At 40.1% G+C, this 21,682-nt stretch overlaps 1 long non-coding RNA gene across 1 annotated transcript in view; it reads left to right on the top strand.

Annotated features, from left to right (window-relative positions):
* LOC139036491 (uncharacterized) overlaps positions 1-16,208 on the top strand; it is a 32,682-nt gene extending 16,474 nt beyond the window's left edge. The window contains exon 2 of the long non-coding RNA XR_011489253.1: positions 15,607-16,208. This is a non-coding gene — a long non-coding RNA (uncharacterized lncRNA). The remainder of the gene's footprint in view (positions 1-15,606) is intronic.
* The last annotated feature ends 5,474 nt before the right edge of the window (positions 16,209-21,682 follow it).

The following is a 21,682-nucleotide window of genomic DNA, read 5'->3' on the forward strand; positions in this document are numbered from 1 at the left end:
GAAGGAAGTCCTAGGCTTCAGAGGACGTGCTCCTTCAGGTCTCCTGGGGATTGTGGTTGCACCTCCTCATAGAAGAAATCTGAAAGTGATGTTTGTAAGATTGGCGTCTGAGAAAGTGGTTTAGCTCAGCCGCTGAGATGTGTGTTCAGCTCTTATGCAGCCATGTGCTTTCCATGTGTTCGAATTATTTTTTTTCCCAGAGGAGAACCCAGTCTCACATTCCGGAAACTCTAATTTAGAATATATATTTCTTTACAGTGTGAATCTATTTCAGATTTGATGTCTGATCAAATCACTGGATCACTGACTAGTACGTTGCCAAATACCCAATAGGCACCTCAATAAATATTTATTAATGTTAATCATGAGAATGATCTTTTTCAACATTTATGTTTGAAATATGTGCTTTACCAATACTGCAACAGGGAAAACTTTCAGGAGAATTACATTTTGCACTTATATTCAGTGATTTATTTCCTAGAACCTCAATATATGATTATTTTTTTCCCTCACTCTTAAGGTTATTGGCAAATGTTAGTCCTATACTATAGATGAGTAGTGTAAAAAGGAAATAAAAGTGATTTGCTAAAACACTCACAGAGGATTGAAGTGAAGTAGGGAATGAAAATTTAGGTCTTTGTCCCCCAATTTCACTAAAAATAGTCTGTTAATACTTCTGGGAACTAAACTAATGGTCAAGAAATTGAAGTGGAGCATGGTGAGTTTGGGCTTCCCTGGTAGCTCAGCTGGTAAAGATTCTGCCTGCAATGCAGGAGACCCCTGTTTGATCCCTGGGTCGGAAAGGTCCCTGGAGAAGGGCACGGCAGCCCACTCCAGGGTTCTTGCCTGGAGCAGCCCGTGGACAGAGGAGCCTGGCGGGCTGCATTCTGTGGGATCGCAGAGTGGGACACAACTGAGTGACTGAGCACAGCGCAGCACACGGTGAGCTCACGTGTGTGGGGCTACATGCGTGAACTACATTCTTCCAACTGCAGTATAATTTTGAAAAATGAATTTTTGTTTTGGCTCTCACTGTGGGATTACAGCATCTACTGGCAGTTGGAGGCAGTTGGTTTTCCTATTGAATTTAAACTGTGGTTATTTATTCCTGATGATTCAGATAGTACTATGACCTATTTATATTACTGCTGTCTATTTTTTTCAAATCAGCCTAAACAATATAAAAGTTGATTCAATATATTTTTATATATATAGGTTCAAAATTTTTAAAAATTTCAATTGAAGTTAGAAGTGTTAATGCTTTTCATAATTAAAGTGACAGGAATAGAAGGAACATACCTCAACATAATAAAAGCTATATATGACAAACCCACAGCAAACGTTATCCTCAATGGTGAAAAATTGAAAGCATTTCCCCTAAAATCAGGAACAAGACAAGGGTGCCCACTTATAATTAAAGTGAAAAATGATTTAGCTGTTTAGTTATTTTAGATTTCAGTAGCTATTTCAGAAATATACTATCTAGCTATTTTTATAACTTAATATGAAGTAACTTTTTTATCTTTAAAAGTATTAAAAATGTATTTTGTAGCGTTATCATTAAAATTTTGTAAAACATCTTAAAGTGTCAAAGACTTTTACCATTTGTTTGAAATAGTATTTCTCAACAGGTGATTTATAATTCACCTGCATTGGAGTCATCTGGGATATTTATTAAAATTCAGATCCCAGGGTCTTAACCCAAATCTGCTGAAGGTGACTGTTAAGACTACTGTTCAGAAATCTGCATTTTACATATGGCTGACTGTACAAACTGCAGGTTATTCAGCATTGTTTCATTGTGGGAGGACGGGGCTGTGGTGACTCTGTCCAGGGAGATGAGCAAGGATGTAAAGGACACGATACACTGTGACATTTGGCTCTTCTCCTGGAGGTAATAGAGGTTGAAGCTAGGCAGCATCATGAGTTAACTGCATTCTTTTGAGTTACTTTTATAAAATCTTTTAGAGAGTTAATCCCACTGTCAAGAAAGATATGTGTGTGTGTGTTAGTTGCTCAGGGTGTCCAGCTCTTTGTGACCCCGTGGACTGTAGCCCACCAGGCTCCTCTGTCCATGGGATTTCTCAGGTAGGAACATTGGAGTGGGTTGCCATTCCCTTCTCCAGTCAAGAAAGACAGGTGAGGCTAAATGCGTATAAGACTGCATTCTTATATAAGATTATGTGGAAGGGTATTTATACCTCACTATTCTGGAATTAACAGTTCCAAACTTTTTGTTTATAAATGACAATATACAAACAATCACTATTTTCCTATTATTCATATGACAATTAGCATATACAAAAAGAACCTCAGTTACAAAGCCATTGGTAGCTGTAAATGCCCTCAGTATGCTAATATAATAGAAGACATTCCTCAAGCAGTTACTGCAAGGCCAGTGCACTCCTACAGAGTCATTTTGTAGCAGTTTATACTGACTTGAGTATGTTTGCAATTTCTAAGTTATTTGCTTTCTGTATAAATAAAAATAGAATCGTGGTAGTCAGGTTAGTCAAACAACCCAAAATGTGGCTCAACATAAAAAAGATGTTTTTCATGCATGTCACAGCCAATGCAGTTTGTCAAGAATAGATTGGAGCTTTGCATCATGCAGGAATCCAAGCCTTTTTTGGTGGATTGTTCTAATATCTCCTAAGGTCTTTCAGCCTTCTAACCAAGTGGGGAGAGAGTGTGAAGTTCCCCAGGCTCTATTTTGGTAATTAATTAATTTGACTGAGCCAGATTTTAGTTCTGGCACACAGTATCCTTAGTTGTGGGATGTGGGATCTAGTTCCCTGACCAGAGGTTAAACCCAGGCCCCCTGCCTTGGGGGTGCAGAGTCTCAGCTACTGGATCATCAGGGAAGTCTCTACCTTTGCTCTTAATTATCTCACTGAAAGTGATGCACGTCATCTCCTTCTCTACATTCCGCTAGTAAGAACTAGTCACACAGTCCTACAGAGCTGCAAAAGCTGCAAAGCATCTGAGAACTGTGGTCTGATACTTTATCAAGAAAGAAAAGAATACAGCCAGTCTATTCTAGATCATGCATATCAAAGATACATACTAGGCAGTAGGAGATGCTTAGATACATAGACTCACATACTATAGATACTAATATTTCCCAACCTATATTTATCTTTTACAATCACTGAGGGCATCTGCCTTTGTGTCTGACTGCACTTCAATAAGAAATGTATTTTACATGATGACGTGATACCAGCACATATATACCAATGTGAAATTTCGTACCTGTTGTTAAGGATACAATAATTACTTTTACTATAGATGGTGCACTCTGGTATTCTCTGTACTGTTTTCTACTCTGTTCTATTTTGTTTCTGTAGTCTTGCCTGCCTCAGCTCAAGGCTCATCTGTAGTCTTGGGAGGCTCCATTCCATCTCAGCAGTCTCCGCTCCTGAGGGGAGACTTCCAAGGGGAGTGTGAGTCTGGGCTTCCTGTTTTTGAGTTGTTCAGTCACTCAGTCATGTCCGACTCTTTGTGACCCCATGGACTGCAGCGCGCCAGGCCTCCCTGTCCCTCACCATCTCTCAGAGTTTGCCCAAGTTCATGACCATTGAATCAGTGATGCCATCCAACCATCTCATCCTCTGCCGTCTTCTCTTCCTGCCTTCAGTCTTTCCCAGCATCAGGGTCTTTTCCTGGCATGTAGGTTATTCTTGCTGCGGTCCTTCATCCAAAGGCTTGCCATTATCACTTGTGTGCTTTCTTCCTCTCCTACAGTGAGAGTTGTCAAATACAGGCATACATTGTTCTGTTGCTTCACTTTATTGCACTTGGAAGTATCTATTCTGCCTGTGCTCTTGTAAATGCAAACAGTGAAGCTTAGCTGACAGTGCATCTGTTTACGACATGATTTACTGAACATTTTAAGCCCACTGTTGAGGCAAAAATGCTTAGGAAAAAAGATTCCTTTCAAAATACCACTGCTGCTTGACAATGCACCTGGTGCCCATGGGCGCTGATGGGGATGCACAAGAGATTAATGTTGTTTTCTTGCCTGCTAGCACAACATCCTTTCTGCAGCCCATGGGTCAAGGAGTAATTTCAACAGAGTTTTTTTTTTATTAAGAAATGTATCTTATAAGGTTATAGCTGCCATAGAGAGTGGTTCTTCTAATGGATCTGGGCAAAGTAAATAAAAAACCTTCTGAAAATCACTATTCTAGATGCCATTAAGAAACTTTGTGATTTATGGGAAGACGTAAAATTTCAACATTAACAGTTGTTTGCAAGAAGTTGAATCCAACCCTCATGGATGACTTTGGGGGGTGGGTTCAAGACTGGTGGAGGAAAAAACTGCAGATGTGGTGGAAATAGAAAGAGAACTAGAATTTAAAATGAAGCCTGAAGATATGACTGAATTGCTGTAATCTCATGATAAAACTTTAATGGATGATAAGTTGCTTCTTATGAAAGTGTAAAGCAGGTGGCTTCTTGAAATGGAATCTACTGGTGATGATACTGTGAAAGCTGTTGAAATAACAAGAAAAGCTTTGTAATATTATATAAACTTAGTTGATAAAGTGGCAGTAGGGCTGAAGCGGATTGACTCCAATTTTGAAAGAAGCCCTACTGTGGGTAAAGTGCTGTCAAACAGCATCACATGCTACAGAGGAAAATCATTCATGAAAGGGAGAATCTTATTTTAAGAAATTTCCAGGACCACCCCAACCTTTAGCAACCACCATCCTGATCAGTCAGTAGCCATCAACATCCAGGCGAGACGCCTCCACCAGGAAGATGACTCACTGAAGTTTTACATGATAGTTAGCATTTTAAGCAATAAATTATTTTAAATTAAGGTATGTGCATTGTTCTTTTAGACATACTATTACACCCTTAATAGACTACAGTATAACTTTCATATACACTGGGAAACAAATTCTGTGTGACTCACTTTATTGCGGTGGTCTGTAACCGGTACTGTAAGGCCTGTTATAAATTTAGTTAGAATTTAAGATTTCTGGGGGTCTTTTATCTATTTTTAAAAATGAATGTTTTCAGGTTTCAGCTTATATATTTACCAAAGGACTTTCTGAACAGAGCCCCTTCCCAAACTAGAGCCTTGGTTAATTTAAGTGCCATCTAGTGGCCAAACTAGTTAAAATGCTAGAGAAACTGACTTTGATCTTACCAGCTTAAAAGGACAAGGTCTAGGACATGAATATTACAAGTTACTGTAAATTGTGCTGGGACTGGTTCAAGCTATGCTGAAGTTACTGCAGGATCAATATTTCTGATTTCCCCATCTCTCAAGCAGGCAGCTGGGATAGGAGGACTTGAACCACAAAGTCACTGTTCTATGTAGAGGGTATTTCCTGAGGGCACTTATCAAGGGGTCATAGAGTATTTGATATTCATTTATTCATTTTTCAGTCATTCATTCAGCATCAAGTATTACACACACACACACACACACACACACACACACACACAGAGCTAGGTTTAAGGTACTGTGTTAGGGAATAAAAGATTAACCAGACTGGGTGTTTTATTCTTTTAAAGGCTTGCTGTTCAAAAGGGAAAACATACATTCATCACTTCAGTGAAGCCAGTTCTGTAAGATTTAGAAAGGCGAATCTGACCTGGTCCTCAGCTTAAAGAGCACATGGACAGCTGAGGGTGTAGGGAACTCCAGCACTGCTCTGGGCTCAGCCTTGGGGGAGATGAGACACGCACTCCAAAGCAGGAAGTGACATCAGATGGCAGCTGAGCTGGGTGGGTCTATCTGCAAGTACTGCCAGGAGACAGAGGCTGCCTCTCTCAGCTCATCGCTCCCTGCCTTCCCTACGGAGCTCTGCGCCTTTGGGTATCAGTAAACAATGGTTAGCACAGAAAGTAAAAATGAAAGTGAAAGTGACTCAGTCGTGTCCGACTCTTTGTGACCCCGTGGACTCTCTTCTCCAGGCCAGAATACTGGAGTTGGCAGCTGTTCCCTTCTCCAGGGGATCTTCCTAACCCAGCGGTCGAAACCAGGTCTCCTGCACTGCAGGTGGGTTCTATACCGGCCGAGCCACCAGGGACGGGTTTTTCACATCTGCGGTTCTCAACTGCAAAATAGCTTTACAAAAATAAATAAATTAGTTGAGCCTATCACTGTAGTTGTCATTTAAGTCAGCTAATTTGTCTTAAAACTTTTATTTATTTATTTGTCTTAAAACTTTTAAATAGATTTAAACTAGCCTATGTAATTAATATATCCCAATGAAAATTTTCTAGTGGCTATTTTGTGGTTAATTTTGATGATGAAAAAAAGAGACCACAAAAAAATAACACAAAGAAAAGTTGTAATTTGAATTTAGCTTTGGTGTAATCTCTATACAGTCAGCAAAAACAAGACCGGGAGCTGACTGTGGCTCAGATCATGAATTCCTTACTGCCAAATTCAGACTTAAACTGAAGAAAGTAGGGAAAACCACTAGACCATTCAGGTATGACCTAAATCAAATCCCTTATGATTATACAGTGGAAGTGAGAAATAGATTTAAAGGACTAGATCTGATAGACAGAGAGCCTGATGAACTATGGACAGAGGTTCGTGACATTGTACAGGAGACAGGGATCAAGACTATCCCCATGAAAAAGAAATGCAAAAAGGCAAAATGGTTGTCTGAGGAGGCCTTACAAATAGCTGTGAAATGAAGAGAAGCAAAAAGCAAAGGAGAAAAGAAAAGATATTCCCATCTGAATGCAGAGTTCCAAAGAATAGCCAGGAGAGATAAGAAAGCCTTCCTCAGCGATCAATGCAAAGAAATAGAGGAAAACAACAGAATGGGAAAGACTAGAGATCTCTTCAAGAAATTTAGAGATACCAAAGGAACATTTCATGCAAAAATGGGCTCAATAAAGGACAGAAATGGTATGGACCTAACAGAAGCAGAAGATATTAAGAAGAGGTGGCAAGAATACACAGAAGAACTGTACAAAAAAGATCTTCATGACCCAGATAATCACAATGGTGTGATCACTCACGTAGAGCCAGACATCGTGGAATGTGAAGTTCAAGTGGGCCTTAGAAAACATCACTACAAACAAAGCTAGTGGAGGTGATGGAATTCCAGTTGAGCTATTTCACATCCTGAAAGCTGATGCTGTGAAAGTGCTGCACTCAATATGCCAGCAAATCTGGAAAACTCAGCAGTGGCCACAGGACTGGAAAGGTCAGTTTTCATTCCAGTCCCTAAGAAAGGCAATGCCAAAGAATGTTCAAACTACCACACAATTGCACTCATCTCACACGCTAGTAAAGTAACGCTCAAAATTCTCCAAGCCAGGCTTCAGCAATACGTGAACCAAGAATTTCCAGATGTTCAAGCTGGTTTTAGAAAAGGCAGAGGAACCAGAGATCAAATTGCCAATATCCACTGGATCATCGAAAAAGCAAGAGAATTCCAGAAAAATACCTATTTCTGCTTTATTGACTACACCAAAGCCTTCGACTGTGTGGATCACAATAAACTGTGGAAAATTCTGAAAGATGAGCATACCAGACCACCTGACCTGCCTCTTGAGAAACCTGTATGCAGGTCAGGAAGCAACAGTTAGAACTGGACATGGAACAACAGACTGGTTCCAAATAGGAAAAGGAGTACATCAAGGCTGTATTTTGTCACCCTGCTTATTTAACTTATATGCAGAGTACATAATGAGAAACGCTGGGCTGGAAGAAGCACAAGCTGGAATCAAGATTGCTGGGAGAAATTTCAATAACCTCAGATATGCAGATGACACCACCCTTATGGCAGAAAGTGAAGAAAAACTAAAGAGCCTCTTGATGAAAGTGAAAGAGGAGAGTGAAAAAGTTGGCTGAAAGCTCAACATTCAGAAAACTAAGATCATGGCATCTGGTCCCATCACTCATGGGAAATAGATGGGGAGACAGTGGAAACCGTGTCAGACTTTATTTTTTTGGGCTCCAAAATCACTGCAGATGGTGACTGCAGCCATGAAATTAAAAGACGCTTACTCCTTGGAAGGAAAGTTTTGACCAACCTAGACAGCATATTAAAAAGCAGAGACATTACTTTGCCAGTAAAGATCCGTCTGGTCAAGGCTATGGTTTTTCCAGTGGTCATGTATGGATGTGAGAGTTGGACTGTGAAGAAAGCTGAGTGCCGAAGAATTGTTGCTTTTGAACTGTGGTGTTGGAGAAGACTCTTGAGAGTCCCTTGGACTGCAAGGAGATCCAACCAGTCCATCCTAAAGGAGATCAGTCCTGGGTGTTCATTGGAAGGACTGATGCTGAAGCTGAAACTCCAATACTTTGGCCACCTCACACAAAGAGTTGACTCGTTGGAAAACACCCTGATGCTGGGAGGGATTGCGGGCAGGAGGAGAAGGGGACGACAGAGGATGAGATGGCTGGATGGCATCACCGACTCGATGGGCATGAGTTTGAGTAAACTCCTGGAGTTGGTGATGGACAGGGAGGCCTGGCGTACTGCAGTCCACGGGGTCGCAAAGAGTCGGACATGACTGAGCCACTGAACTGAACTAGTAATCTCTGAAGTCCCATCTTTTCAGCAGCATTAAATTCTGTAGTGTTTTCCAGCTCCCTCCTCCACCGTTTTCCTCCTTCAGGGTCATGAGTGATTAATTTTACTGACTTAATCTTAAACTGACAGTTTTACAGTAAATCCTTTTCAACATTCAGAGACATGTTTCATTTGAATGGTTTAAATTTGAGGAGTTTTTCAGTGCTCAGCTGAATTGTTCTGAGTGCTGAGATGGGAGAGGGAACTTAAAAAGTGATTCATAAAGCAGGTGATATACGTCACTTTCATATTACCTACTAAAGTCTGCAAGGTGAAAATTGATCTTGGTTTTTTTTCCGTCAGAAAAATTCCCAAATAACTACTTAGTTAAAATTTCTAACTCAGCACCCCAGATTGTAATATATTGGTATACATCTACATGATTTAATTCTGTCTTTAAAAATAGATAATAAAAAAACACTTTAGAGTGATTTGTGCTACAATAAAATTTGGTTCAATATATTTATAAAATATTAATTAAAATTAATATTGATAAAATAATATTAATAAAAAATATTATTTTCTTGCATTGCTTAGACATACCAATAACTTTTGACATGAAGGCAACCTTTATTTACTTAAAATGCACTTTTTTAGTGAGATGAGTAGTATTAGTTAATGTGAACAGGTCTTATGCAAATCTCATGGGCCTAATATAATTTTTGTGAGTCTTATGATTAGAGCAGAAGCAGCTTTGAGTTACAAGTCATTATTTCTGAGATAAATGCTGAGAAAGACTATAGCCACTCCTTTTTTTCTGGGCAAAGGAGACTGCTCACAGATGCTCCTACTAGACACAGCATTGGTCACAGCAACTCTACTCTGGCAGTGAATATTATTTTCACGATTCTCTGAGTTTTCTTTTTTGCCAATGAAATATAAATTTGGATATAAGTGTTCTTTGTTAATGATTACAGAGGCAACAACCTGACATAGACTAACAAGCCAATAGGTAAGGTTTAGACTGAACTTTCTTTAGTGAAGATGCTCCATTCACTCATTCACTCATTTACTCATTCATTTTTCCAACAAATTTTTATTAAGTACCCACTATGAGATGGTGCCTTTGAACCATGGTGCTGGAGGTACCACATAGAAAGAATTGATGTCTGCTAACTTTAGTGTTGGTGAAGACTCCTGAAAGCCCGTTGGACTGCAAGGAGATCAAACCAGTCAATCTTAAGGGAAATCAATCCTGAATACTTGTTAGAAGGACTGATGCTGAAGCTGAAGCTCCAGTATTTTGATCATCTGATGTGAGCAACCGACTGTTTGGAAAAGCCCCTGATGCTGGTAAAGATTGAGGGCAGAAGGAGAAGGGAGTGACAGAGGATAAGACAGTTGGATGGTATCATCAATGTAATGAATATGAACTTGGGCAAATTCTGGGAGATGGTGAGAGACAGGGATGCCTGTTGTGCTGCAGTCCATGGGGTCGCAGAGTCAGACACGACTGGGCGACTGAACAACAACAACAACAACAGCATGAGATGGTGAAGGACGGGGAAGCCTGGCCATGGGGTTGCAAAGAATTGGACATGACTTAGCAACCGAACAATAACAATAATGTACCAGGTACTGCTCTAGGGGCTGGGGTTTCAGCAGTGCACAAAATAGGCCACCATCTTGGCCCATAGGCTCAAGCTTGCATTCTAGTGAATGGATACAGACAAAGAATTAAACAGATAATTAAAACATACAGTATGCAAGTGATAATAACTTGTATGGAGAAAAATGCAACATGAATGGGGTAAGGGAGTTCCAGGATGAAGAAAGGGAATTCCACTCTAAATCAGATGGTCAGAGAAGAGGTCGCTGAGAACAAAGACAAAGGAAGCGAAGGAGTGAGCCATGTAAATATATCAGAGAAGGGCGCTCTAGGCAGAAGGAACAACAAACGCTGTGGCCCTGGGGCAGGAGAGAGCTTGATTGTGTCAACTGAACAGCACGGAGGCCGATAAGGCAGGAATAGTAATGGAGGGGAGAAGGTAGGGGTGAAGTCAGAGAGGTAATGGGGCAGATCATGTAGGGCTTTGTGAGTCACTGTAAGGACTTTGATGTTTTCTGTGAGGGAGAAGTGGAAGCACCGAGGGTTTTGAGCAGAGATAACGCTACTTGATTTGTTTTAAAAGAATCATGACTGATTTGCATTGTTGCATGGCAGAAACCAATACAACATTATTGTAATTATTACCTAATTAAAAAAGAAAAAAAAGAACCACTATGACTCCTTCACTGAAATAGGAAGCAAGGTCATCAGCTGAGAGTGAGAGAAAGAAGAGGGAGCTGGTAGAGGTGATGGTGCAGTTGCTTAGGAGAGTGGGACAGTGATTTAATGGGGGAAATTATGTGAGGACCAGGCAGCACGGAAGGCCCACTTAGGATTAGTGGTCATAATTTAAAGTGAGATCAGTCAGCTGTGTGGAGCAGGTAGAATAGGATTTAATGAGGGCTGAGGTTTTGCCAAGTGACTTAGAGAAGGAAGGGTGGGCAAAGAGAGTCGAGTGTCACTCGGGAATGATTTAGTGATTGGCTCTAGAGTTGAAGCTGAGTAAGTAGAAAGCTGAGTACATGAGGGGCAGGGACAGTGAAGAGGGGTAGGTTCAATGGACTAGAGGTGTCACGTTGGGTGTGTGAGCTGGTCACACAGTGAGCTGGTCAGAGAGTGATAATGCTTGAAGTTAAGATCATGGGACAAAACTGGTTTCATTTAGGCTATCGTAAGAAAATTATCTTTCTCAAATGAAGTATAAAAATGCCACAGACAAATGTTCATTATATTTGAATCCCTTTGAATCATGCCATTCTTTCTAGATTCCCCCCTTAGAGGATTAGGTACTCAGTTTATAGATTTCACTAAGAAAGAGAAATTATGATCTGGCAGAATCAATTTTCCCAAGATTGTTTCCTTTATCCTAGCTTAAAAAAAGCTAAAAGAAACAACAACAACAAAAAATAAACAGCACTGAGATCAAGAACAAAGTATTCCTTCTTCAGTTGGAAATATTCAGCAAACAGATGAAAATCACATTTACATTTTCCATTGTCCTAAGCATTAACTAGAGTAGGAAAACACTTGTGAACGATAGCACGGTAATGGTTACCGTAAAACAAAAACTGAAGTACCCGACAAATACTTATCATTGGAACGCACATCTCATTTACAAAAGCATGCTGTTTTTGTGTTGACTTTTGAAGAGAGACTATTAGACTCTAAGCACATAAAACTTGACAGAAGTATAAATGTAAATTATTTAGAGCTTCTTCTTAAGTACAGATTAAAATGCCAACAGTTGGAATTTCATAACTTACAAGTGGTAGTTAGGTTGCTTGAGTCGAAATTGCATCAGGATGTGTAAGGATCCCTGAAGTTAAATTGGAGTGAGGATTTGAAAACATTTGCTTTTTATGTTATTGTTACTTTCCATAAGCCTTTCTAGGTATAGATAATATAAAAAGCAAAGGGACACTTCCAGCTCTGTGGGTGATTAAATATCAAGGATAATTAGCTATGCAATTATCTTGAAGAAGTAAATTGAAAGTGACTTAAATACAAACTTAAAAAAAAAAAAAAGGGTAAGCCCACAAAAAATACAGGTTTTGTTGTTTTATCTTTATGCCCTGTTGCTTTGCCTCAGTGCAGTATTAAGTGTTACTATTAGCAGTGAATTATGTTATTTTTAAGATAAATTAAGGTCATATAAAAACACATTTGGATATTGTCAAAATTACAGATCTCGGTGTCCTGGGTTCTCCCTCACCTTTGCTTAAGTGCTAGAAGGGTTTACGTGACTTTCATTTTCAATGTACATATGAATCTTTGGGCCTAGAGCTTTATCAGGTTAAGAGTACAAGATGCTTTGTAAAGAGCTGAAGTAGGTCCTTACAAAGTAAAGTAACCAACCCATTAATTGAAAATACTTGTCTAAGCAAAAGTCAGGGAGAAGGAGGCTTGTTACTAAAAGCCAGTCTTAGCTACACTTGGAAACCAGAATAGGAAATGGCAGCCCACCACAGTATTCTTGACTCCATGGACAGAGAGCCTGGTGCCCGCAGCCCGCGGAGGTGCGGAGTCAGTCGTGACTGAGTGAGCAAGCGCAGTAACCCAGGCACCCGGTGAAGTCAGGGCCCTGCATTGTGTGAGAGCGCCACAGCCTTTCAGTTAGTGTCTGATTTAAAAGCTGGGTAAAAGTAATCCTAAATTTAACAAAACTGACAGTTGCGAATGTGTGTGCTCTCACAGCTAGTTAAGTCAATTACTGACCGTTTGGGACTTGCTAGATTTGGTTGAGAACTGCAAGTGGCTCTTGGTGATCTTACCGTTTCTTAGAAGAGATAAGAATAGCATATACCCATGACAGGAGAATACAACATGTGATGCATGAGCTTAGGAAAGGGCCACTATCAGTGCTTTTCCTCTCAAAAAACTTTTCTCCTCCTGGGAGACTTAATTCCTTTTGCACTTGGTTTTACTTATTACACTCTCTCTCTCTCTTTTTTTTTTTTCCCATTTATTTTTATTAGTTGGAGGCTAATTACTTTACATCATTACAGTAGTTTTTGTCATACATTGAAATGAATTAGCCATGGATTTACATGTATTCCCCATTCCAGTCCCCCCTCCCACCTCCCTCTCCACCCGATCCCTCTGGGTCTTCCCAGTGCACCAGGCCCGAGCACTTGTCTCATGTATCCAACCTGGGCTGGTGATCTGTTTCACCCTAGATAATATACATGTTTCAATGCTGTTCTCTTGAAACATCCCACCCTCGCCTTCTCCCAAAGTCCACAAGTCTGTTCTATACATCTGAGTCTCTTTTTCTGTTTTGCATATAGGGTTATCGTTACCATCTTTCTAAAGTCCATATATATGTGTTAGTATACTGTAATGGTCTTTATCTTTCTGTCTTACTTTGCTCTGTATAATGGGCTCCAGTTTCATCCATCTCATTAGAACTGATTCAAATGAATTCTTTTTAATGGCTGAGTAATATTCCATGGTGTATATGTACCACAGCTTCCTCATCCATTCGTCTGCTGATGGGCATCTGGGTTTCTTCCATGTCCTGGCTATTATAAACAGTGCTGTGATGAACATTGGGGTGCACGTGTCTCTTTCAGATCTGGTTTCCTTGGTGTGTATGCCCAGAAGTGGGATTGCTGGGTCATATGGCAGTTCTATTTCCAGCTTTTTAAGAAATCTCCACACTGTTTTCCATAGTGGCTGTACTAATTTGCATTCCCACCAACAGTGTAAGAGGGTTCCCTTTTCTCCACACCCTCTCCAGCATTTATTGCTTGTAGACTTTTGGATAGCAGCCATCCTGACTGGCGTGTAATGGTACCTCATTGTGGTTTTGATTTGCATTTCTATGATAATGAGTGATGTTGAGCATCTTTTCATGTGTTTGTTAGGCATCTGTATGTCTTCCTTGGAGAAATGTCTGTTGAGTTCTTTGGCCCATTTTTGGACTGGGTCATTTATTTTTCCCGAGTTGAGCTGGAGGAGTTGCTTGTATATTTTTGAGATTAATCCTTTGTCTGTTGCTTCGTTTGCTATTATTTTCTCCCAATCTGAGGGCTGTCTTTTCACCTTGCTTATAGTTTCCTTTGTTGTGCAAAAGCTTTTAAGTTTCATTAGGTCCCATTTGCTTATTTTTTCTTTTATTTCTAAAATTTTGGGATGTGGGTCATAGAGGATCCTGCTGTGATTTATGTCGGAGAGTGTTTTGCCTATGTTCTCCTCTAGGAGTTTGATAGTTTCTGGTCTTACATTTATATCTTTAATCCATTTTGAGTTTATTTTTGTGTATGGTGTTAGAAAGTGTTCTAGTTTCATTCTTTTACAGGTGGTTGACCAGTTTTCCCAGCACCACTTGTTAAAGAGGTTATCTTTTTTCCATTGTATATCCTTGCCTCCTTTGTCGAAGATAAGGTGACCATAGGTTCGTGGATTTACCTCTGGGCTTTCTATTCTGTTCCATTGATCTATATTTCTGTCTTTCAACTCACATAGCACTTGTTATACACTTAACCATCTTAGAAAATATTTATCCAGTTTTTGGGTCTGCCTAGGACCTGGAGAAGGAAATGGCAACCTACTCCAGTACTCTTGCCTGGAAAATCCCATGGATGGAGGAGCCTGGTAGGCTACAGCCCATGGGGTTGCAAAGAGTCGGACACAACTGAGCGGCTTCACTTCACTAGGACCTGAGTTATCCTTCTAGATTTGGAGAATTCTTTACCATATGAGTTTTGGTAGGAGGAAGACGCAAAAAGCCAGATAGTCACTTTCCCATGCTTCTTTGCAGCTAAGGTGTAGGCATCTGACCAAGTCAACCAATCAATTAAAAAATATGACAGCTTTATTGAGGTATAATCCACAAACCATTCAGTTCACTCAAAGTGTACAATTCAGTTGTCATAAGTGTATTCACAGAGTTGCATAACCATCCTAACTGATTTTAAATCATTTCTGTCACCTCAAAAAGAAACCTCATATCCATTAGCAGCTATTTCCCATTCCCCTAATCTCAGCCCTAGGCAACTTTGTTCTACTCTTGGTCTGTCTAGATTTACATATTCTGGATATTTCATTTGAATGGAATTATATAATAATTCTTCTATAATTGCCTTCTTTCACTTAGTATAATGTTTTCAAGTTTCATCTGTGTTGTAGCAAGCTTCAGAGCTTCATATATTGTTGAATAATATTCTATTGTATGAATATACCACATTTTATCTACTCATCAGTTGATGGACTGTTGAGGGAAACTACGTGACCGCCTTGAGGAGAAGGTCCTCACAAGGATCTGGCGAAGGGCCAGAGCTGCCAGGCATGTCTAGATGTTTTGCTCTGAGAAACATTTCCTGCATATATGGCTTTAGGACTACATGAGAATAGTGCTGAGAATAACAAGCTGGTAACATTCAGTTAACTGATCAACAGAAACGTTAGTGCCGAATTGTTTCAAAAAATGATGCATAAGTGAAACAAAAGGTATCTTACTTGCCTGGTGTCCCATTGTCTGCTTACCTCCTTCTGCAGGAATCTTTCTCCGTGTTCAACCGGTCGTGACTTCGAGCCCCACGTTATGGCGCCACTTGTGGAAAGCTCGGTGGAGTAGATTCTGAAAAAAGGACATGGACAGCTTCTCTGGGAAACTGACAAAACTTTACTTCTACAGCGAGTCGTTTTATGCATGGGAGCAAGGAAAAAGCTTACAAAAATCAAGGTTACACAGATGGAGCTTGAGCATGTACAAAGTTGATAACAGCAAGTTTACAAAGTTAATGAGACACATAGACTCTATTTTCTCAGGATCAAGAGACAGTCTGCTCTCCTCAAAGCCAGCTTGTTATTCTCAGCACTCTTCTCATGCAGTCCTAAAGTCGTATATGCAGGAAATGTTTCTCAGGGCAAAACATCGAGACATGCCTGGCAGCTCTGGCCCTTCGCCAGATCCTTGTGAGGACCTTCTTCTCAAGGCAGTCACATAGTTTCCCTCAACAATGGACATTTGAGTTATTTTTGTGTATGATGTGAGTTAGGATAGCATGTGAATGTCAAGGTGTCTCACCCTGTATCACTTTTTGGAAAAGGTTTTTCCTCCCACATTAAATTGTCTTGGCACCCTTGCCAAAAATCAATTGACTGTAAATGTGAGGATTTATTTCTAGACTCTCAATTCTATTCTATTGATCTATGTATCTATTCTTAGGCTAGTACCTACTGTTTTAATTACTATAGTTTTGAAGAAAACTCTGAAATCAGGAATGTTTTCTGCTTTTTAAAGATTCTTTGGCTATTCTGAGTTTCTTGAATTTCCATATGAATTTTAGCATCAGCTTGTCAATTTTTGCAGAGATGCCGGCTGGTATTTAGGTAGAGATTTTGATGAATCTGTAGATCACTGTGTGTACTAATGCCATCTTAATAATTTTGTTTCTAGTCCATGAACACTGATATCTTTACATTTATTTAGGCCTTCTTTAATTTCTTTCAGTAATATTTTATAATTTCTAGAGTAGAAGTTTTGCACTCCTTTTGTTAAATTTATTCTTAAGTATTTTATCTTTTGCTAATATTGTAAGTGAAATTGTTTCCTTAATTTCACTTCAATTTTCTCATTTCTCATTACTAATTAAATTGTGTTTTGTATACTGATCTTGTATTATGCCACCTTACCAAACTTGTATATTAGTTCCAATAGTTTTTTTAAGTGGATCTCTTAGGATTTTCTATATACAAGGTCATGTCATTTGCAAATAGGTATAATCTTTTTTTTTTCTTTCCAATACGGATAACTTTTACTTTATTTTCTTCCCTAATTGCCATATCTAGAACCTTCATTACAATGTCGAATGGTAGTGAGAATGGATGTTTTTATCTTATTCCGCCCATAGCATGAACTATTCAGTCTTCCACCATTAGGTTCAGCCCATCAGATTTTAGATGCAGAGAAGTGGTCGCTCTTGCAGAATCCATTCTGATTTCCCTTTCCTGCTTTATTTATTGTACTTGTCACATTCAGATATACCATTGCTTTAAATTATTGTTTTGTTTGTTTTATAGTCTGTTCCCTGCTCCTGCTCCTGACTGCCTCCTACCTAATATAAGTGCCATTAGGGCAAGCACTTTTGTTTGTTTTGGTCACAGTTTCATCAAAAACTCTGAACATGCTGGACATACAGTAGCACCCAATACATATCTGTAGGTTGAAACAATAATACCATGGTCTGTTTTCTTTTGCTTGGTTTGTGAACTCTTTTGTGAAAGGAAGCATGGTTTTGGATTTGAAAATGATTTTGTTTTGTTTGTGGATGAGTGCGCTTAGTCACTCATTTGTGTCCAACTCTTTGCGACCCCATGGATTGTAGCCTGCCAGGCTCTTCTGTCCATGGGATTTCCCAGGCAAGAATACCGGAGTGGGTTGCCATTTCCTACTTCAGAGGATCTTCCCAACCCAGGAATCAAACCTGCATCCTTTGCGACTCCTGCAGGAAACTCCTCCAAGAAACCAGTAGGCAGATTCTTTGCCACTGGGAAGCATAAAATACATTGAATATGGTAGGTGCTCAGTAAATGGTGCTGAAATAGAATCAAACATTCCATTGAGGACAAAAAGCTTCATGGAAATGAGAGTTGAGCTAGGACTGAAGGATGAGTAGGAATGAGATGAACAGAAGTAGGGACATCTTAGAGGTATGAAATGTAAATTTTGTTACTTTGGTTTAAATACTATCAGCTGTACAGAAATTTATTCTCTCTCAGTTCAGTTCAGTTGCTTAGTTGTGTCTGATTCTTTGTGACCCCATGGACAGCAGCACGCCAGGCCTCCCTGTCCATCGCCAACTCCTGGAGCTTGCTCAAACTCATGTCCATTGAGTTGGTGATGCCATCCAACCATCTCATCCTGTCATCCCCTTCTCCTCCCACCCTCAATCTTTCCCAGCATCAGGGTCTTTTTCAACAAGTCAGTTCTTCACATCCGGTGGCCAAAGTATTGGAGCTTCAGCTTCAGCATCAGTCCTTCCAATGAATATTTAGGACTGATTCCCTTTAGGATGGACTGGTTTGATCATCTTGCAGTCCAAGGGACTCTTAAGAGTCTTCTCCAACACCACAGTTCAAAAGCATCAATTCTTTGGTGCTTACTTAGCTTTCTTTATGGTCCACCTCTCACATCCATACATGACTACTGGAAAAACCATAGCTTTGACTAGACAGACTTTTGTTGGCAAAGTAATGCCTCTGCTTTTTAAAATGCTGTCTAGGTTGGTCATAAATTTTCTTCCAAGAGGCAAGCATCTTTTACCTTCATGGCTGCAGTTACCATCTGCAGTGATTTTGGAGCCCAAGAAAATAAAGTCTGACACTGTTTCCATTGTTTCTCCATCTATTTGCTATGAAGTGATGGGACCGGATGCCATGATCTTTGTTTTTTGAATGTTGAGGTGTTTTTTTTTTTCCATTTATTTTTATTAGTTGGAGGCTAATTACTTTACAATATTGTAGTGATTTTTGTCATACATTGACATGAATCAGCCATGGATTTACATGTATTCCCCATCCCGATCCCCCCCTCCCACCTCCCTCTCTACCCGATCCCTCTGGGTCTTCCCAGTGCACCAGCCCCGAGCACTTGTCTCATGCATCCAACCTAGGCTGGTGATCTGTTTCACCCTAGATAATATACATGTTCCGATGCTGTTCTCTCGAAACATCCCACCCTCGCCTTCTCCCACAGAGTCCAAAAGTCTGTTCTGTACATCTGTGTCTCTTTTTCTGTTTTGCATATAGGGTTATCGTTACCATCTTTCTAAATTCCATATATATGTGTTAGTATACTGTAATGGTCTTTATCTTTCTGGCTTACTTCACTCTGTATAATGGGCTCCAGTTTCATCCATCTCATTAGAACTGATTCAAATGTATTCTTTTTAACGGCTGAGTAATATTCCATGGTGTATATGTACCACAGCTTCCTTATCCGTTCGTCTGCTGATGGGCATCTAGGTTGCTTCCATGTCCTGGCTATTATAAACAGTGCTGCAATGAACATTGGGGTGCACATGTCTCTTTCAGATCTGGTTTCCTCGGTGTGTATGCCCGAAGTGGGATTGCTGGGTCATATGGCAGTTCTATTTCCAGTTTTTTAAGGAATCTCCACACTGTTTTCCATAGCGACTGTACTAGTTTGCATTCCCACCAGCAGTATAAGAGGGTTTCGTTTTCTCCACACCCTCTCCAGCATTTATTGCTTGTAGACTTTTGGATAGCAGCCATCTTGACTGACATGTAATGGTACCTCATTGTGGTTTTGATTTGCATTTCTCTGATAATGAGTGATGTTGAGCATCTTTTCATGTGTTTGTTAGCCATCTGTATGTCTTCTTTGGAGAAATGTCTGTTTAGTTTTTTGGCCCATTTTATGATTGGGTCATTTATTTGAATGTTGAGTTTTTAAGCCAGATTTCTCTCTCAGTAAAATTCTCTCTCAGTACTGGAGGCTAAAGGCTTGAAATCAAGGTGTTGGTAAGGTCATCCTCTGGGGGAGGGTATTTCCTGGCCTTCTAGTAACCTCAGGCATTCCTTGGCTTGCAGCTGCTGTGCTTCTGTATCTGATTCCATTGTCATGGAGTGTTCTCCCTGAGTGTGTCTGCCTTCTCGTGGAATTGTTCTCTTCTTCGTTTTTTCATTCTGTAAAATTGAATTATAGTTGATGTAAATGTTTTGTTAATTATTGCTATACAGCAAAGTAATTCAGTTATATATATATAAATAACTGAATATATATAGATTTTATATATATATATATTCAGTCCCAGCTTCCCTGGGACTCAGTGGTAAAGAATCCATCTGCAATGCAGAGGACGTGGGAGATGTGGGTTCGATCCCTGGGTGGGGAAGACCTCCTGGAGTAGGTCATGGCAACCCACTCCACTGTTCTTGCTGGGAAAATCCTATGAACAGAGGAGCCTGGTGGGCTATGGTCCATGGGATCGCAAAGAGTTAGACATGACTGAAGTGACTGAGCATGCAGTCATTTATATATACATACATTCTTTTTTAATATTCTTTTCCACCATGGCTTATCATAGGATTTTGAATATAGTTCTCTGTGCTATATAGTAGGACCTTGTTGTTTATCAATTCTATATATTTTATATAAAGAAATAATATATGTAAGCTTTTAGCTCCTATCTGCTAACCCCACCCTCACACTCTATCCCTTCCCCAACCTCTCCCTTGAGCAACCACCAGCCTGTTTTCTGTATCTGAATTTTTCTCTTCTATAAGTACATCAGTGATCTTGGATTAAGGTTCATCCTAATGACCCCATCTGCACTTGATTACATGTACCAAGACCCTATTTCCAAATGAGGTCACATTTGCAAGTACTGGGGGCTAGGAGGACTTCAGCATATCTTTCTGAGGTACACAATTCAGCCTATAATGCCATGACTCTGTGTTTAATGTGACCCATTTCCACTTTCTCAGTCTCCCCTCTTGCTTGTCACCCCCGTGCTCATCCTGAACAGGTTGCTGTGGTCCTGTCTGGAATGCCCCTGTCTGGTAGGTGAGCCCAATTTGATAGTTTACAGCTCAACTCAAGAGACACTTTCTTTGGGAAGTCTTCCCTGAGTCCGAGTCAGGTTAAGGGCTTCAGTTTGAGGCCCATTATAATGTTTGTCCTGCCACACTGTAATTGTTGATTTACCTGTCTCTTTCTTACCCTCACTCTGAAGTTTTGAAGGCAGAGACTTTTTGTCTTACTTAATCATTGTGTTGTCCTGGCTTAGCACAGTGCTTAGCAGCTGGAAGACACCCAGTAAATATTTACTACTGAGTATGAGGGCTTCTCCCGTGGCACTAGTAGTAAAGAACCCACTTGCCAATGCAGGAGATATAAGAGGTGTGAGTTCCATCCCTGGATCCGGAAGATTCCCTGGAGGAGAGCATGGCAACCCACTCCAATATTCTTGACCTGGAGAATCCCATGAACAGAGGAGCCTGGCGGGCTGTAGGCCATAGCGTCACAAAGAGTCGGATACAACTGAAGTGACTTAGCATACAACATGAGTAATATTACACAGGAAGTTTGATAGAACCTAGAAATCAGTAGGGTGTGAAGGAAGAAGAGATAAAGGATTACTTTAGAACTTTGTCTATAAGTAGAATTGTGAGGTATGTATGGGAAGGAAGAGCAGAATTCAAAGAGGAGATGATTTGGGGGAAAATATTATAATCCCAATTTTAAAGGGATATGAAATAAATATATGATAGAGTAAGTAGAGTGGGAGGATAAGGATTGGGCCTTATGGTTGTGTTTCTAGTACTTAGAAATCTGCCTGGCATAAAAGAGACCATCAGTTCATATTTACCACATGAAATGTGCTTCCCTGGTGGCTCAAATGGTAAAGAATATGCCTGCTAATGCAGGAGACCTAGGTTCAGTTCCTGGGTCGGCAAGATCCCCTGGAGAAGGAAATTGCAAACCACTCCAGTGCTCTTGCCTGGAGAATTCTATGGACAGGGGAGCTTGGTGGGCTACTGTCTGTGGGGTTGCAAAGATTCGGACATGGCTGAGCGACTAACTTTCACTTTTTCACATGAAATG

This window comes from Odocoileus virginianus, chromosome 1 (genome assembly GCF_023699985.2).
Source record: "Odocoileus virginianus isolate 20LAN1187 ecotype Illinois chromosome 1, Ovbor_1.2, whole genome shotgun sequence".
In the NCBI taxonomy this organism is placed as follows: Eukaryota; Metazoa; Chordata; class Mammalia; order Artiodactyla; family Cervidae; genus Odocoileus; species Odocoileus virginianus.